The 23,786-nt window shown below is 42.2% G+C and overlaps 1 protein-coding gene across 1 annotated transcript in view; it reads right to left on the bottom strand.

The window, feature by feature from the left end:
- The window catches only part of sertad2b (SERTA domain containing 2b), a 43,317-nt gene extending 22,307 nt beyond the window's left edge, over positions 1–21,010 (bottom strand). Inside the window, exon 1 of the mRNA XM_006808071.3 lies at positions 20,845–21,010. The gene's annotated coding sequence lies outside the window, so the exon portion shown is untranslated. The remainder of the gene's footprint in view (positions 1–20,844) is intronic.
- Between the last annotated feature and the right edge of the window lie 2,776 nt (positions 21,011–23,786).

The following is a 23,786-nucleotide window of genomic DNA, read 5'->3' as shown; positions in this document are numbered from 1 at the left end:
TCTGACATTAAACTGCTGACTTAGAGCATTTTGCTGGAATTGTTCTGTGTGGAACGCCTCATTCAATAAGTTCATGCTTCATTCTTGTGGTTTGAATTCTGTTATTAAAAAAACAAACTACAAAACTCATGGATTGATTCGTTGGCTACTCCATCATGCATATCAGAGTATCTAAGGACAAGATACTGATCCCTGAGTTTCTGCCAATGTGTGTACATGAATGGGTGGATACTAGTAAGCAATGATGGGAATAACGGCATTACAGGTAACGGCGTTACAATTAACGGCGTTACTTTTTTCAAGAACGAGTAATCTAACTAATTACTATTCCTATCGTTACAACGCCGTTACCGTTACTAACAAGAAAATGCGGTCGCGTTACTATTTTTCAACAAACAGACGGCTGAAGCTGTGTTCAGCTTACCGCATCTTATATCAGTTGCACGGAAGTAGCTGTAAGTAATCTGGGCGCTACAGCTTTAAGCAGCTGTGCGCTCCCGACGGCGGCAATCACTTTCTGGCAGACGATCACTTTTTGGCACAACACCTGGAGCTAAGGGGGCAAAACAATCCATGAGTGCTGCTGTTTGACTGAGGAAGAATAAAGTAGTCGTGGTAAGCCAATCACATGACCACTTCAAGATGACAAAGCAACAAGGTGATATATACCAGTTTTTAAATTGTGTTGATAGGCCACGTAAAACCAGAGTCATGATAAACAATATATATGCGGCATTTTTTCCTCAATAGTTTCGTCACGTTTACTGTCTAAGGACAGCGCAGCGAGCACTCTCTGCTTATGAGCAAACAAAAAACAAAAAACAGCCCATTTGTGTTGGTGGAAAAATGCACCATGTCGACCAATCAAGAAATGACATTTGGTTGTTTAGGAAGAGGGGGACGTTTTAGGAGTGACAGCAAAAAAGAGAGAGAGCGAGTTTTGAGATGTGAGAGATTTGTGACGTTTAGCGTGTTTGGAGTGTGTAGTTCATGTGTTGTCTTGTGTAGTTAGTGTGTTGTGGATAGTTTTGTGTTGTGTGTTAGAACAATGAGGCGACTGCTGTCTCCAGGTAGAAACAGGAGTGATAAACCTGCTGCTGTCAGACCTGCAGGTATCAGGCTGTGATGTTCTCCTTTATAGTGGACAGAAATTATTTTTTTGGTGTGGCACAAATAATTTGTGTGGCATCTTATTGAACAGCTGGTTGTTATGTAAATAGTTTGAAGTGGTTATTTAAAAAAAAAAAAAAAGGTACATGGCTGCAAATACCTTTGTTGTTTGCAAAACTTTTTTTAAAGCTGACCATTTATATTTGCATTTAAAGTTATGAAATATGATTCATTAAACATGTTTGTGGTTGTTACAGTAAAAAAATATAACTTTTTCTACTCTGATTTTAGGTTTTCTGTCTGATTTTATTTCAATTGTGTTTATAATGTATGTCAAAATGATAAAATAACTGTAAATTCAGACACGTGAGGTTGTGCTGAAAAGAATGATGCCAAACAAGGCAAAGTAAACAGTTTTTAAAGGGAAATTGTGGAGGGAAAATCAAAAGTAGTTACAAATGGCCAATTATACTCTGGACCCCAGAGGGTTAAACAAGTAACGCAATAGTTACTTTTCAAGTAATTAATTACTTTTAGAATATTGTAACTCAGTTACTTTTTTGAAGAAGTAACTAGTAACTATAATTAATTACTTTTTCAAAGTAACTTGCCCAACACTGCTAGTAAGCAGCTATTTTGATAGGGTCCAGTTAAGGAAATCCGAAGAAGTTGATTCTGTTCATCTGGACGTAGCGTTTCACTCCTGCTCCAAAATTCAACATGGCAGTGACCAAAACACAGACAGCAGACAGATGCATCCATCTGTTATATACAGTATTTAGAGCAACAGAGACACCATCTAGAAGAAGTTACTCTTCACATTATACTTTTACATTCGTTCTCGTTCAGCTGTGATTGGATAATTCAGGCTATTTCAACCGGATGGTTTCACATCCCGCCCATTAGTCATGCAGTGAGATCAAATCCGCACACCTCAGGCTGCTGTGAATGCAAACATCTGCTCATAACGGTCGGATTTCTTCCTTCTCTTCATATTGCCATTCTTAAAAGTCAAGTTAGTCATGTTCTATTACTGTACGCACTCTCTATAGTGTATACCACGTTTTGGCTGGAAATTGGTATTTTTATTGGCAAATCAAGATAATCCTCCAGTTTTTATGAGCGTTGTGATGGAAGGGTCAACCAGACTATATTTAATATATTTCTTATCGTCATATTTCCATCACCAAAACATTCAAACGTTTCCTGCTAATAGCCATGTCTAATATATCTCTTACCTCTGTGCCATAAAGCTCTACTGTTATTCCAAAAATTAATTTTTATTATAATGGTTTATTACAGTAGACTTAAATTACTTAAATTAGACTCAATTACTGCTGTAAATATCTAACCAGCGTACAGCACGCAGTACTGTCAGCGTTAATCCACAGCAGAAAAAAGCCACATTGGTAAAAACTGCAGTACCTCAGTTTCAGGAAACGATTTCTGCTTTTTTATTCCTCGTTTCATTGAGGAGGAGTAAGCTCGAGGTTGAGATCCAAGAGCAAGGTGACCATTTCTTGTAAAACAGACACATTTTTTTGACTTTTTCAAAACACAAAATGCAAAGTATGATCTTTAAATAAAAGACATTTCCAAGTTGCCATTTTCCCCAAACAAAATAACACCGCTTTTTTATTTTCTGTCCAGTGACTGAAGGATTTTGAGAGACAGCTCTATAAATAGAAAAAAGTTAGGTCGCTCTGCACAAAACTTCTCATCTTGCAAAGAGAGGGCTTGTGACTTGACTTGAGCATGGGTGAGAGAGCCATACAGAAAAACAGAGACAAAGAGAAAGAAAGGGAGGGAGGGAGGTATGTTTATTCACGACTGCTGTAACGCCTCCAGTGTCAGGTGACTTACAGGAAAGAAGTTGTTGTTCTCTCTCTCGTTCTTGCTCTGTTTCTCTTTCATTTGGGAACTTTTCTCTGTTTTCCTTGTTTCATAACTTCTGACATGAATTGTTTTTCTCTCTCAAGTCCCTGACTTTACTGCCCATGTTCTATAACGGATTAACAAATCAGAGTACGAATGCCAAAAACAGGCAAGAGGCAGATTACCAAAATTATATATGATAATGGACTTAAACCGAAGTTGAAAGGAAAATAAAGCCATTATTTGAGGCTAAAACAACTATTTTAGATGTATCTTAGACCGTACTCAGTTATGTGTTTAATGAGGAGTTTCCCCAACCCTTTAATGTGTATGTGTGTGTGTATACCCATCCATAGCAAACCAGTGAGTGTGTGAGTGTCACACATTCCAACAGAAAAGCTTACCATTAGTAGTTAGGACACAGAAACCTCTGTCCACCAACTGAAAACACTGAATTCAGTCAGGGGTTAGCTCGAGCATGACTAGTCTGAACAAAGGTCTAAGTACAGAAAATAGCAGCTGATGTGAGAAATACTGAAAGTGATGGCAGTCATAGCAGTAAACGTGTTAGTCATAGTAAAAAGAGGTGGAGTAGTAATAGTAAAAACTTGAGTGTTATTGCTTTTACCAACTCACATTTCATGTCATTTCATGTGTGAGTGAATTCCTCCCACATGCATATCTTTGACGCTTTGCCTCCAACAGTAAATTCTGCAGCATTTTCTTTCTTTCCTTTCCTTTTTTTTTTAAATGCACTTCATGTCAAAGCAAACTGCACTGAAAACTCTGTGGGGGGATATTGTAGCTGAAAACAGGAAGGTCATTAATCTTCGAGAGAAAGCGAGCTGACACACAAGTCAGGGCACACAAGGAAGCAGCTTTAGAGACTAGCAGCTAGTAGCTATACGGCCTAGCTGGTTATCCATCTTTCTTTTTCTCCCGATTTTCTGCTACCAAGCAGCTTCATTTTATGCGCCCCTATTCCTTCCAGTCACGAGATCCACAGAGAGATATTCTTCCTCTCTGGTGTAGCTTTTGAAAAACCAGGATGCACTCGGAACAATGTACAAAAATAACAAGCAAAACAACGGTGATAAATTTACTGCTTAACACCCATCAAATCGCCGGTGGACTAACTACACCCGGGTTAGGGTTTCGTTTTTGCCACATGCAAAAATGGGCACATTTTGACAAACTTTTCTGTTAAAACAGGGGTGAAACATAAGGCCTAGGGAGCCAGAATTGGACTCCAATCAGGCCCACTGGACAACTTTGGAAAATGAGAAGGAGAGCATCAATTTTGGACTTTTTAACTGTATTTTCACAAATTTTACACCTAGTTAACAAAGACCTCCCCCACAGCCATTCATATAACAGCAATGAAGTAATAGACAAACATCAAAAAATCACGTGTTTTCACTATATAAATATAAATGCTGTACTATAGAATAATATGTAAAACAGTAACAGTAAAGTATCGTATTTTATGTGGATCATCTATTTTATTTAACAAAAAATTTCTACTTTGTGATTACAGGAAAGTCATTGCTGTGAGCTGCATTTAGACATTTATTTCTTACAATTTAAGACCAGTGAGTCATGCTGACAGGTTTCTTTCAGTAACTACTTCAGCATTTCTGTGTTGTATAAAAAAAGTCTTTTTCCTACATTGAGATACCTCCAAGATTAAATGAGCAGTTAAACTTCTTTACACTGACAGAAAGAGGAGTTTCACTGGTCCGACTCGGCTAAGATCAAAGTGCGCCGTATTTGATTCATGAGGTAAAATGAGCTCCCTCTGACATCCGTCTGTTAAAGGATTTTCCATTTGGGTGTTCCAAAGAGACAAAATTATTGGAGACAGATGGAGATTAGCCTAACCCTACCTCTAATCCTAGATGAGTTGCCGGTGACTTGTTCAGTGCTAAGACATTGGGAAAAAAAGAAATTTCTGCTTTACACTTGTTTGCCACTGTCATCCAGACAAGTGTCAGTTTACTTCCATGTCTGCCTGAACTCACATGAAAACTTTGAAGTGAAAGCTGAAGGACAAAAGTCACGTCCACAACATCAAGATGTTACCAGTTCAGTATTCCTGGGTGTTCCTGGGTTATCGCATTAAATAACAACCAGAAACGTGTTTTTGCAGAACATGAATCAGACATTTTTTGAAAATAAGACATCATCACTTCTTCTGTTTAGCCTGACCAATAGAGGCAAACATATGTATTTGTAAAAAGCAACAATGACTTTGCCATCAGATTCTAGTCAGTCCATCCTTGAACCAAGTGGACATTTGTGTCAGATGTAACAGAGTTCCTTCTACTAATATGAATGTGATGGACGGCCATGGTTATGAAAAAAAAATCCCACACTTTCACATCTCCTTAACAGAACCACCACTCACACCGCTTTGATTAAAATGTGCTTCTTTGGTTTTCAGTTCACACGATACACTTCCATCAGCAAAAATGTCGTCATATTTAGATGTTATAACAAAGTCTTTCACTTCAATTCAATTTTATTTATATAACACTAAGTCACAACAACAGTCGCCTCAAGGCGCTTTATATTGTAAGGTAGACCCTACAATAATACATTCAGAGAAAAAAAACCCCAACAATCATATGACCTCCTATATGCAAGCACTTTGGCGACAGTGGGAAGGAAAAACTCCCTTTTAACAGGAAGAAACCTCCAGCAGAACCAGGCTCAGGGAGGGGCGGGGCCATCTGCTGCGACCAGTTGGGGTGAGAGAAGGGAGACTTGTACACTTTTGTACACTTGTACAATACTGTCTTATTTTGTTTTTGGCCACACAGCACTGCAGTTGCAAGCCCGGTGAAAACCCTCACCGAGCCAACGGAAGCATCTTAAAATCACCGCTGTACACTCGCTTCCGTGACACCTGTGTGACACTGACAGAGAACAAAACAGAAAGTCACAGGGTGAGCTCGAGGTGTCAGAATATGAGTTTCGCCTCTTACAACCAAGTGGACTGACGGCGTTTAGGGAGACAAAAGGTGGATTCTTGTACTGTTCACTCTCAATATTGCTGTTTTCTGAAAGTCCAAATTTCCCAAATCTCTCCAGGGATCATTTATTAATCGGTTTACTCGAATAATCTGGCAATATGAAAATGTTTGCTGTATCGACAAGAAAAAAAGTGCATCAGAATTGTGGTTATAGTAATCCATCCTCAGTAATCTATTACTTCTGTCCTTACTGCTGCCCTCCTACACCAGACCAGACTGGCTGAGTCAGCGCCACTGCTCTATCACGATTCAGCCTGACACACTTTCCCTCCCTCCGTCCCCCCCCCCCCCCAACTTTCCTTCATGAATCTCTTCATTCATCCTGAGCTGGTTCAAAACTTCCTCGCCTCTCCACTATTGCTGCGAGCCTCTTTCTGTTTCGCCTGATTGCGTTTGCTCCTTTTAAATCTCATGCAGAGATCCTGCGTCCACATACTCTACGGTTCTCTCCTCTTTTTCTTTTTTCCCCCTCTCAACCCCCCCCCCCCAAACCTCACCATCTCTCTCCATCCCTCCCTCCCTGCTGGCTGCCTTCAGGGTAGCAGAAGGGAAGTGAATGGCTTCAGCCCTCCCAGCTGGTCCCATCACCCAGCAACCCAGAGCAAAACAAAAGAACACACACACAGAAACACACACACACACTTGCACACAAGCCTCCAAACAGACAGGCAGTGTACACACGCGCACGGGTTCACCGGCAGATGAGTCTGCATGTTCTTAGACACATGCAGACAGATATGCAGATGTATGCACACACCCACACACACCCACCTTTGCCCTCACAAACTCACATCTATAAACATAGCCAGCCAGCCAGCCGTCCCCTGCAGACTCCCACCCATCATCCTTTCGTCCAGTCCCCCACCCATCACCCATCGTCCCCTTCTCCCCTCCCCGGCACCTTCTCCAGACACCCAGTCCTTTGTCCACATTCTGCTCGGCACAAACACACAAAAAAGACATATTTGGGGGAAAACAGATGAACATGTGTTGACCCCCCTGCTCCCCTCCCCGCAAAAAAGAAGTCGACACAAAGCACATTCACACACATGCATAAAAATTGCGTTTGAGCAACAAAACAGAGCTCAGTTGTTATCTCAAACTCTGTAAGTAGTCTTGTAGCAAATCACAGCTCCAGAAACCTGCATGATCATGATGTGTGTGTGTGCACTTTAAGCCAAACTGGCACATCCTCTGCAAGATATCATAAGTGTGCAGGTCGGCGCATTCCAGCAGATATGTTGTGATTAAGTCTCTGACTACTCTGTTTGTTTTTCCACTGCCTGATTCTTCTGCCTGGCCTTTCATAGTTTCACCGGATGACTTCTTACAAACCCCAGAGAAGAACGAACAACTTAAATGCGCCTCTGTTAGAAATGAATATGATGCAGAATACAACTTGATGGGAAATCAGCTTTTATCATCAGTGTGATTTTTGTTGTCATGATCAAAGTTAATGACAAAGTCAGGGTCACTTAATATCTGATCATGGCCATGTTAACCCACCAGGGGGGCCCTGAGTAAAATGTTCTTTTCAGAGAATTATTGTAAAAAAGTGTTTTATATGTGTAGTCGTCATAAATATATGGATCTACAAGATTAGTGCATGTTTATAACTGTAGTACAGCACACCATCTACAGCTGTACTGATGCTGAGGTGGGATCACAGTTGAACTGTGTTTTACAGGTGAACAGATGAAGTGAACAACAATAATTACACAATAAAACTGGTCCAGGATATCCACGTGATGGCGTGTGAATAGTTGTTTCCTGTGCTGGATGTGGTAGAAAACAGGCACATATAAAGGACCTGAGTCACAAGAGCCGTATCATCATGACCATCTGATCTGAGCAACTCTGAAGCCCAACCTGGTAAGCAGTAGTCACAATCCACCGACAGAACAAAACACAACATAATAATGACAGGGAGGGTTTTGCTACGTGAAGACTTTACCGTTTCAGTTAAATGAAAAGCATTTCATGCATGATCTGCAAGTTTCATTCTGAATCTGCGTGCTACGTCAGCAGCATGGCGGTGCTCAGGTCAGCACTGTTGCCTCACAGCAAGAAGGTTGTTGGTGCAAACTCGCCTTGGTTCCTCCCTGATATAGCTGCGAGCTTTGAGGAAACACAAAGGACCGACATTCAAGCGGAAACATTTCCCTGACTATTTCGCATCTACACCGGGCGTGGAAGTAGATTGAGTACGGCTGTGAATTTTACCCAGGTGTTGATCCACCCTTTAGTGTGGATGGCTGTAAACTTGCACCTTCATAAAGCTGAGGACTAATGGTGTCAATGAATCATGTGACACTGATAATAACGGAAGACAATGTCCCTGGCTCCTATACATTTTTGGTTGCTGAGCTGGTTAGCAGTTGACACTAGGGCTGCCACGATTAGTCGACTAGTCACGATTACCTCGACTATCAAAATCGTCGACAACTGATTTAATAGTCGATGCGTCGTTTGAAGCTTTGTAAGATCACAAAAGCCGCAGGAATAAGTAGTAGGATTTAAGAGTGTAATAATGGACTGAAACAGAAGATGGCAGCACTGCATGTACAAGGATGTCAGCTGCCGTTAAACCCCGAAGAAGAAGAAGCTGTGTCCCAGAATTCATAGCGCGGCCCAGCTCAGTTTCCAACAATGGCGGCAGCTAGTTAGTTTTAATATTACTCTTATTATTCTTTCTGTGTCACAAAATAAATGTTTAACATATTTTCAGGTGAGAATGTAGCTGTGTAAACCTCAAATATCTGCTCAGTTTATCAAGACGCCACATATTTTCAAAAGCGCTGTGACGTTTTCAGAGACGAGCCACTAGCTCGATAGCTAGCCGGGGGCAAGGCTCACTAGAGCCCGTGAGAACACCGGACTCCCGGCAAATCGTTTTCAAACCCACTGCCGTCTTTCGCTACTCGGGTTAAACATATATAAGTCACTTAGATAACTTAAAAATGTTATTGTTTGGCTTTTTTAGTATTTTATTTATTCCTGAGTAAATCGGTTAGGCTGAGATTAAAGTTATAGTTTTTACACAGATGAATAAACGTCAAGCAGACAACTGATTATCAGAAGTGTGAGATGCTCGAGAATATACTCCGGTGTCCCGTTATATTTTAGATAGCAAGGAGTTTATTAAACTTCACCGAAACAATCTGCAAATTTCATTAAAATTTAACAAACTATCATCTTGTCTTTATTTTTAGTTAGCACATACCTTAAACACTTAAAGCTGTAAGCTAATGATAGTTATATAAGATCAGATGCTGCTGGTGCAATAAGATGTACGTTTTACGTCCAATGGATGCATGATCTGATTAGTCGACTAATCGTAAAAATAATCGGTGACTAGTCGACTATCAAAATAATCGTTTGTGGCAGCCCTAGTTGACACAGAAAGCCCCTTGCTTGTATCTGTATCTGCAACAATAATTTGAAAGTACCGATAAACATTTAGTGAAGATGGGAAATTGTTCTGACCTTCAGGATGACGCTTTACAAATCAATGCAAGCTCCACGGTCCATTAATGGAGATGTCTTGAACTTCATGCAACTGATAGGTGTCTAGGTCACAATGAGACCCATGCCCAGTATTTCAGGTGGACTCCATATATGGGCAGACTGTCAAAACAGGTAGTAGTCTTTCACAATGAGTCAGCAGTCAACACAACTCATTTACCGCCCTATGATCTGTATGAGCACATCCTAAAAAACCCCAAGAGGAAAACTGGGGTGATGTGCGACATCAGATGTGATTCAGTCATTTACTTAATGAGACTGAATGAAAAGAAATACATGCACACTCACTCAGCTGTCTGGTAACACCAAACCAGAAGCAGACACAGCATTGAGGACGTAGACGATAATATTTACATGAGATGGAGCTAAAAGTTGGATGTTGACCTTGAAAAGAAAGGTTGACCAGATAAATCGGACTCAGACTATTTCATATGAAAGTTATTTTCAGAGCTTTCAGAGTTTCCTTGTCTTTCCCAGTGAATCTGGTTGTGCTTGGTTTTCATGACTCATCATCGCTCAATATGAATACGAATGAATATTGAATATGGAACTAGTAATTACAAATGTTTATATAAGAACTGAAAAACTAAGAAAAATGTCTTCCATATTTTTCTACAAACCTTTAAAAAGGCTCAATCAGGACAGGATCTTATCGTATATCCCATTTTTTCCATTTTCTCTTTTGTCCAAAACATGAGCACACAAACGCATTAGCTGCAGAAAGCCAAAGCAGCTAATTATAGTGGACAGGTCTAGCAGTGGGACTAAAATAGAGCCGTTTGTGCAACAAAATAAAATCTGTCTTCATAAAATCAGGGGGAATGCAGTCAAAGCAATGACTGGAGGGGGGAAAAACACACACACGCACAAAGAACGGCCTGCTAAATATTTAGTTTAACTTTCTCCTTCACCATAGCAATTGTGAGCCAAACCAAACCTGTAAGAAAAATGCTTTGCTTCCAACCTTCTTCAGCCTAAACCGCTGAAACAAACAAACTACCACAGAAATGAAATGAAGTGATATGTTTTGGAAGCACCACAACATGGAAAATCTGAGAATGTGAGCTGCTTCTTGAGGCATGGGAATGTTAAATAGGAAGGGAAACTGGGGAAAAATGACTTGACTGAATAAAACCAAGACTAATCTGGTTCAATCCTGTCCGAGCACACTGTTCATGCACAGTTCTGGCAGCAGCTCTATAGATAGATAGATGTAAGGAGGACTCTTCCATCTCTAGTACTTTATAGTTGGCTGGACAGCTTTGTTCACCCTGCACACAACAGAGCAAAAATGTAAAAGAAAAAAGGGTGGAGGTGGGTTGCAAAGTGGCTTGCAGAAGAAAAGCATGATAAAGCAGCTTAAAACAGCACCCCCTATATGCCAAATATAAGTGTTGCTGATTGTGACTGAGCTTGATTTCATGGCCTAGCTGAGTTAACCACCAGTTTACCACCAGTCAGGCTCAATCCAGTCCACCGGAGACCAATCCAATCGGTTGGGGTTGGGCTAATCAGTGTGGTTTGACTCATCTTTAAAGTGTCCACTTCAGCCCAGTCCAAACCAGTATGTCCCAGTCTTGTCTACAACAGTCTTAATCAAATCCCTTTGTGGCAATCTGGCCCAGTAAACTGGCCCAGCACCAGTTCCAGCAGTAAACACGAGGAAACACAATACAAGCCAGAACAAACACCTGATCACACACACACACACACACACACACACACACACACACACACACACACACACACACACACACAAACTGTCCTTATTCAGCAGAGGGATGTGTTTGCTTTCCTCCTCATTAATTATTGAAAAGAAAAATCCATCCAATCGCTACGAGTCATGAAAACCAGCTTCTGCCACACAGACACAAAAACACACAAACAGACACAAGCAAACCTAAAACACGATATCGCTGCGGCCCAAGCTGAATGTTGATATTAATTGCAGGCACAAATCCACAGTCAACACAGTTTAAAATCAGGTGATTATTGCGACCTGTCGTGATGCAGGTGTCCATTTAAAACCAACCACATGGTTAATTATCCAAACAGTAACGCAGTTTCAGTTTTACTATTTGCAGAGAAATATTTGACAGCTTTGAAAAGCAGGGAGAGCTCATTGCAGCAGATACCGTCCATCCACGCAGCCACTGATTGGTTTTATCACACTAAAGCACGTCTTACAGCGCTCACAGATATTTTTAGACATCTAAATTGAGAGATGTGAGGCGAGGATGCTGCATGGGGTCGAACCGACAGGTGCGTACTCATGATCAGAAACAAAAACAACGGGATTTTAGTTATTGTAGTTTGGCCAACTTATCACGGTCAGCAGTTGGAGCTGCAGCAGTGGCTGTGACACACAACACACAGAGGCATTAAGCAACATAAAAAAAAAGATGACAAAATTTTTAAAAAGCTGGCTGAGAATCATCACGCTTTTAAGTTTTCTTCAGTTTGTCAGTAACTTCGCGACAACCAGCTTTGTTTCTCCAGGAACAACTACCAGCTGGTGCCAAAAAATGTGAAAGGATAAAAAAAAATAATACCAGTAACAAAAACAGATATGAGAAAAGCATTAAGTGACCAACAAGCAGGTAAGGACCTTAATCCACTAAGCAATGTGAGACATGCTGCAGAATAAGACCGCTTTCCTGCTTTTCACTTGTTTAAAGCGTTCGCCTGACCAGCTGCGTGAGTTTGCTACCCAAAGGATACGCTGCTGGCTTCCACACAAGTTTTAAATTATGGTGTTACACACATCATCATTCAATCAAAGGCCCAAACAGTAATCTCTCCAAATGCTACTCTGCACCACTGACACAGATATCAGCCTCCTGAATGGCAGCCAAGCTGACACAGCACTGTATAACAAAGTATATAATCATTAGGCCGTAATCATACAGTGACTGGAAGCCAAATATCCCAATATCAGGGCTGGCACGTTAATGCTCCCTAACTGATTCAGCTCATTTGCCATGCTGATTTGTTGTCCAGTTCCAGCTCAAAGCTTTCTGCAATCCTGTGTTACTGATCGTCCTGTAGGCTAGTGGGAGGAGGCTACAGACGGTTAGCAATACAGAGTTTGTACACACTTTTAAAGAGAGTGTATATACTTAGCATACCCTTGTAATATCTTATGTTTCAGGAGGCAACACGCTTTTAATGTCTCAGCAAACACTTTGAGTGAACAGATAACGTCTCAGCACACACCTTTGCAGATGGAGACTGAATGACTAACGAAATGTTTAAAGTACGACTGAACAATGAACACAGTCCTGCTCAACAGACATGTTCATCTGCCAGACTCTCACAAAAACACAAATGATATAAATTGTAATTTAACTTGTTTGAAGATAGGATTCAAAATCTTAAAAGGTGTGTTTTGATATCACACAACTGTGTAGGTTTTACATTTTGGTGGAAGAAGATATGTGAACCTATATACATTTGAATTAAGGTTCATATGATTATTTATCATGGCGCTGATTATCGTTTTAAAATACTCTTACCTGGAGCTAAAATTCAGCTCACATACATCAAGTTCCTTAAAGGTCAGCTCACTAATTCATTGGCCAAAAACTGACAAAAAGTCTTATACCTGCAAACTTCTTAAAGCACTTTTAAAAAGAAAATACAGTAGTCTTTCTTTAAAAATAAATACCCAGAGAGTGAGCTGCCTTGGTGGAGGTGTCTGCCCTCTGAGACCTTCTTGTTGCTATAATGCATCGTCCTTCACTGGACCATCTTTGATTAATCTGATTCAAGCCCATCATGTTTTCTTCCTCTTCTTCTCATTTCCTAGTGTATACGTAAATGTCAACAATGCAGTACTTCTGTGTGCTCAGCCCTAACAGCCACCATCGCATGATCATGGTCAGAAAGTCCAACGTGGGCACATGGAACTTATTTCTCTGATCATTGCTGTCATCATCGACACGTATCACACACTCACTGCTGCAGAAGAAGCGCCCCCAACCCCACTCCCCTCATGACTCCCCTCTATGGTCTCTGCAGTTTCCCCAGGAGAATAATGCAGCTGACACAGAGCCCAACACACTCAGTCTCACTCCACAGCCTACAAAGTCCAAATCTGCTGCTAACAACTTGGTGCTACAACCCTCAGGCAGAGCCTTTGGACATAGCTTACACCTACTCAATGTGGCTGATCTCTCTCGCTCTGACTTTGAACAGTTAGTCTTCGTTAAACAGCTGACTCCAGTCATTCCTATCATGTTTTTCTTGCTATTAGCTCACTGGCCAGGTCATTGCAGTCCTCAATAACTTTCAGCTACAGCGAGTCTCTCGTACTGCAGATGAATCAACTTCAACTCCAGCATCATAGCCTGCAACTTTATGGCTTTGGTTCTGTTCTTGAGATCCACTGTGAGCAACAGCACTGCTCTAAGCAGAACCGGCAGCAGGTGGAGACCTGCTTTATGTTAACAACAATGACTACAGAGACCAGCTGCTGTCCAAAATGTTGGCTTTGTTGTCCATAAGAAACACACTTGGGAGACTGAATACTAATGATTTATTAATTGTCCCGAGTTCTTGGTTAATAAATTACTTCTATCTGAGAACCTCAAAGGTCCGCTGCTGTGGCTGTAGGAGAGTCTTGAAATCTATTATGACGTAACTGGAAATGGAACTGGAGATCTTAATCCTAGACCAGCGGTCCCCAACCTTTTTTGCGCCACGGACTGGTTTATGTCCGACAATATTTTCATGGACCAGCCTTTAAGGTGTCACGGATAAATGCAACAAAATAAAACCAGTACCAAAAAAAGAAGATTTATTCATAACACACGTGAAAAGACCCAGAGAAACCGAGTTAATTATAAAACCGATTAAAAAATAATTTTAAAAACTGATTTTAAAAAAACCCTGAAGACCATGAATTTCACACCCCAGCCTCAATTCTTGCTGCCCAGTACCAAACGACTCATGGACTGGTACCGGTCCATGGCCCAGGGGTTGGGGACTGCTGCCCTAGACCATAACCTTCTAATCCAGTAAGAGTCGCGGAGTGAGTCGTGCATTCAGGAAACAATGTGTGCTCAAAAACGGGACCTGTTCGGATATTAGGTTATTTTTGCACTCTACTAGAGCAGCTCTGAAAAATAATAATTTACAATATCGAGGAGGAAGCCCTTCAGTTCATCCCCCAGCTAAAATAATCAGTTTTTAGCTCCTTCTCCCTTTAAGCTCCCTTTATTCTGCCCAGCAAAAGATTTGAACGGGAAATGGGCGGAGCTGTGTGCCAGAGATCACCATATTAGGGATATCCCTTTTCTGTGACATCACACAGACCATAAGTTTAAAAAAGATGCCTGAAATAGAACATTTAGAGCAGTCTCAAGTATGAGCTTCTGGCTAACAGGGATTACCTGCACTTACACTAACCTCATTATCTGAAACCTTAGGCATATCTAACATGAGCGGCCACAAACAGCACAATAGGTCCCCTTTAAAAAGAATATATTTATAGGACACTTGACTAAGGTGTTTACTGTACAACATTTTCTGATCATAATCTTTTCATTTCAGACGATCATCGCACCAAAAAAATTGTAGAAAAGTAAACTAGTTCTGAAAAACATGCTGGTATTCATGCAGCATGATGAACCGAGTGTGTCAGAGTCGACCGCATTACGTTAGCATCGAGCAGCATTCTCGCTGTCTTACAGAGCAGGAGGAAGAGTGTGTGTGGGAGGGGGTATTCCAACTGAGTACATGATGTAACTCAGCGTAGTATACAGGTAGTGGAGCAATGAGTCAGCGTGCTAGGGGATGTAACATGATAACCTCCCAACGAGTCAACATCTGTGCAAGCGGCTCAGTAAGGAGCTCCTTATTTTCTCAATGGACGCTGGAAATCTGGTCTTTACATCTGTCTGTCTGTCTCTGAATGCAGTTGTTTGTTGCTCCTGTTAAGAGGCCTGCTCTGCAAATGCTCCTTCTCTGACATCTGATCCCCTCAGTCGTGTGTGTGTGTGCGTGTACAGTATGTGTCTCCGATCTCTGCTTGTTGCGTCTTGTTTCCTGAGGATCTCTGAATCCAGCACAATGCTCCCTCAGTTATTAGATCCTAAGTGCATTGCGATGCACGTCGTAAACATGCTGTAAGCGTAGCAGAAAACAACACCGACGCTGGTGTAATGCTGTAACACAACGCGCTTTTACCACGAGGTCTGTTCTGGGAGTTAAAATACCGCCTCGAGTTACAGTATTTTGTCTCACGACATTTCAACGCTAACTCTTGCACACAGACAAGCCCCAACGTTAAACCACCCCCTGATTTTTAAAATTCTCCTCCCATGCTGCTAAAACAGCTCTGACCCATCAGCGCACGGACAAGAGACCAGTGGGCACGTTCTGTGGCGTCCAGCACAGGAAGTTCCCTGGTGCCTGTGACATTGGCAGGAGTTAAAAACACAGGAATGTGGGTGTTTTGAGGTTCAGGGAACATCTGCGGCTGTCCTGTTGGTGGATGGATGGTGGATTCAAACCCAGGGCACCACCATGTTGCCCCTGCTCTGTTTGGCAAATATGAAATTATTCCACCACTGAAATTCTTGTCCGGTTTTCTTTCCTGAACATTTCCTGACTTTCCAAGATCTCAAAATATAAGAAAAAAAGGCATGCAGCATTCACACAATGAAGCCTTTATCGCAGCTTTACACATTCCCACACTACAAACTTGAAAAGCACATCCATGCCAATAAAAGCCTCTTAAACACATCAAAGTATCAAATATCTAAAGTAAAATCTCCTACGATTGCCACTCTTTCTCCCTGTAATGTTGCACAGTTGATCTGTTGGTTTAAAAAAATTAAAACTAAAGTTGTATCCGCGTCAACATGTGAGAAAGAAAGAAAGTTGCTGTTTGTTTGAATAATGAAAAGGAGGTCAGTGCCTGAAGGGGCGGGGCGATGGTGAGCGCTCTGTTCAAAGTAAAAGCACTAAAAACAAAAATGCAGAGCTGCTACACAAACACACACACGACTGCTGACTGTGGCGATGGAATGAATGGTAAGGCAGCAAAATGCAAGTGTGTGTCTGTGTGTGTGTGTGTGTGTGTCTCCTGTTTGCACCTGCAAACCTGTAAGTGCAGTTTATGGACAGCAGTCAAACACTTACATCACACACAAGCGCTGCCACCATGAAACACAGCAACAAAAGAGAGACGTTTTCATTACAGCTTGACAATCTGTGTCGAGTATGTTTATATCTGTGTGTATATAAAGGATGTTGAAGGTCCTAAAGCGTGCACTGGCCCTTTAAGATGATCTTCACTACATCTGCTGAAGGTCATTAAGCGTAACACCAGAAATATTTTGGAAGAGCTTGAGATTTTTTTCTTAAGATTGAGACTTTCAAACTAGTAAATCACAGAAAAAGCACGGATGGGCATTTTCATCAGTGTCATGACCACATTATGACTTCCTTAAAAAAAACAGAAGCCACTGATTTGCTTTTTAAATATAGCTAATATCTGTTTGCATAAAGATTAGGCTTCTAATGGTGTCCAAATGTTTATGTTGCTGCATAGCTACACCTCAAACAGAGACATTACAGAGACACTAAAGGACTGACAAAGCTGCAGCTTCCCCCACTATTGAAAAACATGCTCGGTGAATACTATGATGACTGTGACAAAGCATTTACCGAGAGCTATGTTAGCAGAGATATTTGCTATCCGCAGAGTTTGTCAGATTGATGGTTTTTATGCCTTATGTGCAAAAGTACATCCGTCTAAATCAGGGGTGTCGAACTCCAGGCCTCGAGGGCCGGTGTCCTGCAGGTTTTAGATCGCACCCTGGGTCAACACACCTGAATCAAATGATTAGTTCATTATCAGGCCTCTGAGAACATCAAGACATGTTGAGGAGTTGATTTAGCCATTTAAATCAGCTGTGTTGGATCAAGGACACATCTAAAACCTCCAGGACACCGGCACGCGAGGCCTGGAGTTCGACACCTGTGGTCTAAATACTACAATACCCATGACCTCTGGGAGCCAGTGCTGTGGAGAGGCAGCCAATCAGTCAGTTTTATCACATGAGATTAAAAAAAAATTCAAAACTGATTTTGATACACAGACTTAATTTCCTGACAGAATCTGAAGAACCCAGTTGTTCTTGTGGAAATGCAAATAAGGATTTAAGTGAACTTTCTTACCAGGAAGTTTTATTTGCACAACCTTACACCGTTGACTTTTTTTAATTAAGAAAAAAAAAATTATAAATACTTTGTAACACCATTGTTAATGGTTTGATGATTGAATCAGATGATTTTGATGGTAATCCAAGCTGTAGAGGCGCTCCAGCTATGAGTCACCTTACATTTTCTGTGGGAGAAATGAATGGGACTTTACTGCCGGATCAGGATTGCCCAAAATAGCAGCCACCACTTTGCAACTCTATAGCAACAGTGAGGCAGATCAAGATAAGCAAACTTTAAGTTCTATGGTAACACTGCAATGAAAAGCACTCTGTGAGTGCCTTCATTGATCCATTTCATTTGTGATTTTTGCAGTTAGAGCTTATAGTTAGCTTTCCAAGACAAGGAAAAGATCTGTGGGTGCTGAAACTGATCATAGCCAATATTTCCTTGCTGAGACGTAGCTGATATGAGCGGGAGTCCAGGAAGGCATTCAACAAATGGCAGTTTATGCCCACAACCTTGCAGGAACATGATCTGCCCCCCTGCCTGCTGTCTGACTGACCAGTGAGCTCCATCCACCCTCCAACCTGTTCAGGCTGAGTGAAACACGTTCCATATTACCAAGCTTAATACAGCATTTATGCACACAGACTTTTGGCATAAGGTCAAGGGTTCACAGGACAACCCTGCTTACTGTATAGGGGGAAAGTAGAGGGGATACCTGCTCCCTGTTAGAGCCAGCACAGTGCAGTGGAGTAACGCCAGTCTTGCTGAGGGATTATTGTGTGGTGATGTTATCATCACAACCACTCTCCCACTGTCTATTTATAGTTCACAGAGCTCTCCCTCCCTCTCTCTCTCTCTCTCTCAGTCTCCGTCACATTCTCCATACTGAATGCCAAATGCATTAAAAGCAGAAGGTCAGGAAAAACAGAACCACTAACCAGTACTTAGTGGTTTGAGCCTCAGAAACAAGTACAACACCTGTCCTCCGTCTTACACAGACTTGTACCCTGAGGTTTGCAGACTTCTTATGTTCACTTCTATGAGGCCAAGAATGCAACTTTCACCACTGGAGATTATGACACATTTCTAGGTCAAGATTTCTGCAGCTGGGAGCCAGTTTAGCTCACAGGGTGAGCAGGTGATGCTGCAAGGCTAAACGTAGCAGCCTGAGTCTGACTCCGACCTGGGGCCCTTTGCTGCTCGTTTTCCCAGGTCTCTGCCTCTTCCTGTCTACTCTTCTACTCTTGACATGAGGGCAGTCAAAGAATCCTAAGTTTGAAGTGTATGGAAGAATTACAGTTGACCAGATCTGACTAGTGATTATATCCTTTTCTGATCTAACCTATTAACATATACCATGTCATTAGTTACCCATGCTGTGTTGCAAGTAAGGGGTAGAATTTGTGTTTGAATATCATACAACCCCAAGAAATAATTTTTGCCTGCTTGGACAGCAGGAACATCTTTTAGTTTCTGAAAACAGAACACCACAGAACCTTTTAACATCCACAGAGTCACCGCTGACCTGTTTAGGGTTAGAGGTAGGTCCACACCTTCCTCTTTAAATGGAATTTTACCCCAGTAGAAATGCATGTCATTTTTTATGTAGCATGTGGCTTAAAGGGAACCCTGACCCCATCCCTGACTGGCTTGCTGGATATAAAGAGGCAAAGTTCCTTTCAATAATGACTTAAAACACCTGAACAGATAAGTGTCCAGAGGACTTTCAAGGTAGCCGCTCAGTGGTGAGACTTGCTTCTGGAAGGACTTTGCATCTGTTCAGTGTTTTTGGCCCAAAGCGAGTCCAGATTTTATCATCAAGGTAGCTTTTAGCAACATGGTGTTCTCTTTACTGTGACGGTCAGGTTCATGATTATACTAGATCAGGAATTTCTGCTTTTTAGTGTACTGCAGGGGATTGTAAGTACAGCAGAGTCTTGAAAGTAGGGAAAGCGACAGCTCATGCTGGACGGTTTGCTGATTTTGCCTGCCAGATAGGCCACAGTGTCTAAGACCCAGGCTGGGAACACTGAAGAACACAGCACCTTAATCTGGATTAGCTGCTGAGTTAGAGGCCTGGGTGCTTGTGTAATCCCTCTGCCAAAGTTCCACCAGCCAGCCCCGCATTGGCCATTTGACGGCAGGAGTGTTCATTCAGGCCGGTCAGCCCAGGCTGCACTCAGATATGAAGGTCTGTGCAACTAGTGAGCAATGATGATTTAAAATACCCAATAAACACGATCCTAAACACGTGTTTCTTCCTTCGGTTTGACATCGACGGCACATAAATTATAAGTACATGTGTGTATGAAGTCCAGGCACGAGGGAATACTCGCACTGGAGCAGCGCAGCGCGATCTGCCTGTCAGTCAGTCAGTGCTGGTGTGTGAGAGCTTAAAGACAACTCGGTTATATAATGAAGGCAGTAGCAGAACAGCAAATGAGCGCTGATTCTGTGTGAGCGTCAACTGAGAACACCGCGGTGAGTTCATCCAACCCCAGAAGAATCAGATCTCCCTGAAAGCCCTTTAAAACTATACACCCCCCCCCCCCCCCCCCAAAAAAAAAAAAAAAAGTTCCTGTGCTCCGTTCATGATTAAGAACTTGAAGTGACGAAGTGACGCCTTTTAATTAAACTTTTTAAACACGCAAAAATTACAATGAGCGATGTTTCATTTGTCAAACATAGGCCGATTTCAAGAGCATCGTCATTTCACACGTAAAACACATCTGCGCTCTTGACCTGTTATGCATTATCTTTCAGCAGCATGTTCGCTCCAATAAATCGCTATTTTTCCAGTGAAGTTTGGCGCTGAACTGTCTACGCGCGTTATGATCGTGCGTAACGGGAATTCCACGCTGCGCTTTCCCACTTCTGACAGCCTCTGCTGATGTACACAGGCAACGTACTTGCTCCTTCTTTGAACCAGTTTATGATGGGTTATTGTTTTTTCTTACCATGCTGAAAGCTACTTGTGGAGATGTTTGAGGTGTTAAAGATAAGAAGACTCACAGAGATGGAAACATAAACACAAAAATACATCACTTACGATCACAACCAAGAGGAGCCCCAGACAGCGAGTGTCTGTACAAGAGTTCATGATGCAGTTTCAGACACTCACCCTGTATGGCAGATCCGTCCAGCACGGTGCTGAAGTAGAAAAATGGATTTGAAAAAATTGACTCTGAAGCTTCTGTGATGGGAGAAAGGTCACACGGCCAATGCCGGGATGTCTAATTTCTGTTCTACCTAAAATCTGGTGGACTACGTACAGGCTCAGTCCAACGTCTCCAATGTCACACAGACCGCCGCCAATGCGAAGTCTTGTAATATCGGCCAGCCTCGTGCTACATTCAAGTGTCATGGGACAAATAATATGCTTTGAATTCTGCTCCTGAATGAAAAGAAATCACTCAGTGTGGAGGTTCAGTTGCCTACGAAAGCTTATTAAACATATTATACATGTGGTTCATAACACGCAGATGTGCTTTGTAAAATTCGCCATGTTTCAGTCTGACTTTGAGTCTCTTTATCAGTCGTTTGTTCCTGAAGTCCGTGAACGCGTCACACTTCGCTCTGTGACAGACATGTCGTGCAGTGACTCAGAGCTGAGTCACTGTTTCGTGTCCCGCCCACACAGCGGTGGCGGCCAATCGCGCCTGTGCGGAAGCGGGTACGGCGGCGAGGAGTCACGCAGCCCTCAACAGTAACTCGGTGTGCAGTTTAAAGGGACCCCAGCCCCGTACACACACACACCCTCACCCCAAACTCCCGCTCCGTCCACGGAAATCGTTCCCATTGACCATTAAAGGCAGGTGGGTGGGAACGCAGGGCACACATTCACATAAATATAAAGAAACATGAAGGATGATTTCTGAGTCAGTGAATTCAGACCAAAGACTGACTTGCATTGGCTATAGTCTGTGAAATCTATGGATGACATGTATCCTCCCAGTTTTTGGGGGGGAAACAGATCTTGTTGGTCCAGATGAAACTTAATGCTTAATGCCTAACGTGCCCTGTGGAGCAACTTTTTCATTTTTTTATTCCTAAATTCTGACATGAGCAGGTAGCTCCTGTCCATTTATGCAGCTCTTGGTGGAAACCCTCTAAAAGAAAAGTGTCAGTGTGTAGAGAAGACTGTAAGCTAAGAACCAAACCCTCAGAATAGTTGGGTTTGAGCATTTAAATGGGGCTTTCACAGTTGACGGGTCTTGGTCAGTCTTCATTCTGCCTGGCTACAGGTTGGGGAAGGTGCAGGCGTCCTGCAGACTAGAGATGATACTTTGTGTGTCATAGATAGGAAGAGATATCACGGCCATCTGATGGTCGAGGTATAAAACTACTGTCACCTCTATTTCTTATATGAAATAGCTCTTTCACGCAGGAGCTACTTTGGAAAATGGACTTCATTTTTGCTGTCGTCACTGAGCTGCTTCTCCTAGAGTGTTGAAAGATATCCGTGGACATGCCTGGTTGCACTCCACCCTGCTGGATCCCTTACGGGGCCTCATGCAGCTGGCTTTGGCTGGGAGATAATATCCTACTGTGTGCTGGCAGCATCACTGAGAGGTTAATCTTCCAAAACTGGAGTTTTACCCCATAAGATTGTTGTAATTCTCTTTTTCTTCCCATGTCCATCTCTTTTGTATCTACCTGATATTTCTGTCTGATGTCATAGAGTTTGTAGTGGCTCAGTTCTTCTGATGCTTGCCTGTTTCTGGGCTTCTTCCGCATAACAATCAGGGACTTTTACCTGACAGTCTTTGTCGTAACCCTGCAGAGGTCTTAGGGAGAAGCATTTAGTCCTGGGAGTTGTTCTGCATGGTGCACTTTGGTTGTGTGCCAAATGTTTTTGCTGGTCTGCAGCAGTTTGGGAGCTGTCAAGGATCTTCTGAAGCTCCACTAATATCTTTTTCTACAAGGACTTCTTCATCATTAACGCCCCTGTGTTAGCGCTCTCAGCACTGCTTAGTAGGGCTCTGAGGACAAGTATGAGTGGCCGACCATAGCAGGTAGTTTCTGGAGCAGCGTTTAGTTTCACTTTCCCACCGTAGAGTGATGATTTGTAGACAGCAATGAAGCAGGAGGCAGTTTTACAAATGTGTCTGTGGAATAAAAACTAAACTGTAAGCTAACTGGGCCACATGGTGGCACAGCGATTAGCACTGTTGCCTCACAGCAAGAAGGTCCTCAGCTTGATTCCACCATCTGGCTGGTTGCTTGTGTTAGTTTAGGCTGCTTAGGTTAACTAGTGATTCTAAATTACCCATGAGTGCAAATGGTTATCTGTCTCTCTGTTTTAGCCCTTCGATAGACTGCTGACCTGACCAGGGTGTACCCTGCCTAGTCCTATGGTAGCTGGGACAGGCTCCAGCACCCCCACGACCCTAGTAAGGATAAGTGGAAGAAAATGGGCGGATCTAAACTGTGGTCTGACCAGCAACCATAGTTATCTGACTGTTAGTAAGCTGATAAATGGTTAAAAAAAAAGCTTTGCCACTCAGTAACTGGTACTCCAACGAGTTTCTGACTTCACCTATTTCACTTCCTATAAAACTGCCAAGAAACAGAAACAGCAGTGTGATGCAGTTCAAGTAATACAGGATCATTTTGAACTCTCAAATTCAAGTCAGCGCTTCATTTTTAGATTTGTCTGAATGAAAACACACACACACACACATACACACACACACACACACACACAATTGGACAGTATTAGCATTGAACTTCTCAAGTGTGAGATGTGTGGAAAATAACTCTGGATTTCTGTGACATCTACTGGAAATGTGCAGGAACTGCATTATAAATTTATTTTTGTTTTTATTGCCCCAGACCAGTATAAGTAATCACCAACCACAACAGTGTAGCTGTTATTGTTTTCACGTTGTCAGTGTGTGTATGTGTGTGACATTAAAAAAACCCTCTGAAAGTCCTCAAATGTGCCTTTGGAGTGTTTAATGCAGCAGTACCCAGGAGACAAACACGTGAAAAAGCCCCAAACTCTTTAGGGAGAGCTTCTGAAACTAATAAGAATCGTTATGGTTGACAAAAATCCACCTA

Source organism: Neolamprologus brichardi, chromosome 13, assembly GCF_056152115.1.
Source record: "Neolamprologus brichardi isolate AB-2024 chromosome 13, ASM5615211v1, whole genome shotgun sequence".
NCBI classification, from domain to species: domain Eukaryota; kingdom Metazoa; phylum Chordata; class Actinopteri; order Cichliformes; family Cichlidae; genus Neolamprologus; species Neolamprologus brichardi.
The sequence above is the reverse complement of the archived record's forward strand: the minus strand, read 5'-3'. Positions and strand labels throughout refer to the sequence as shown.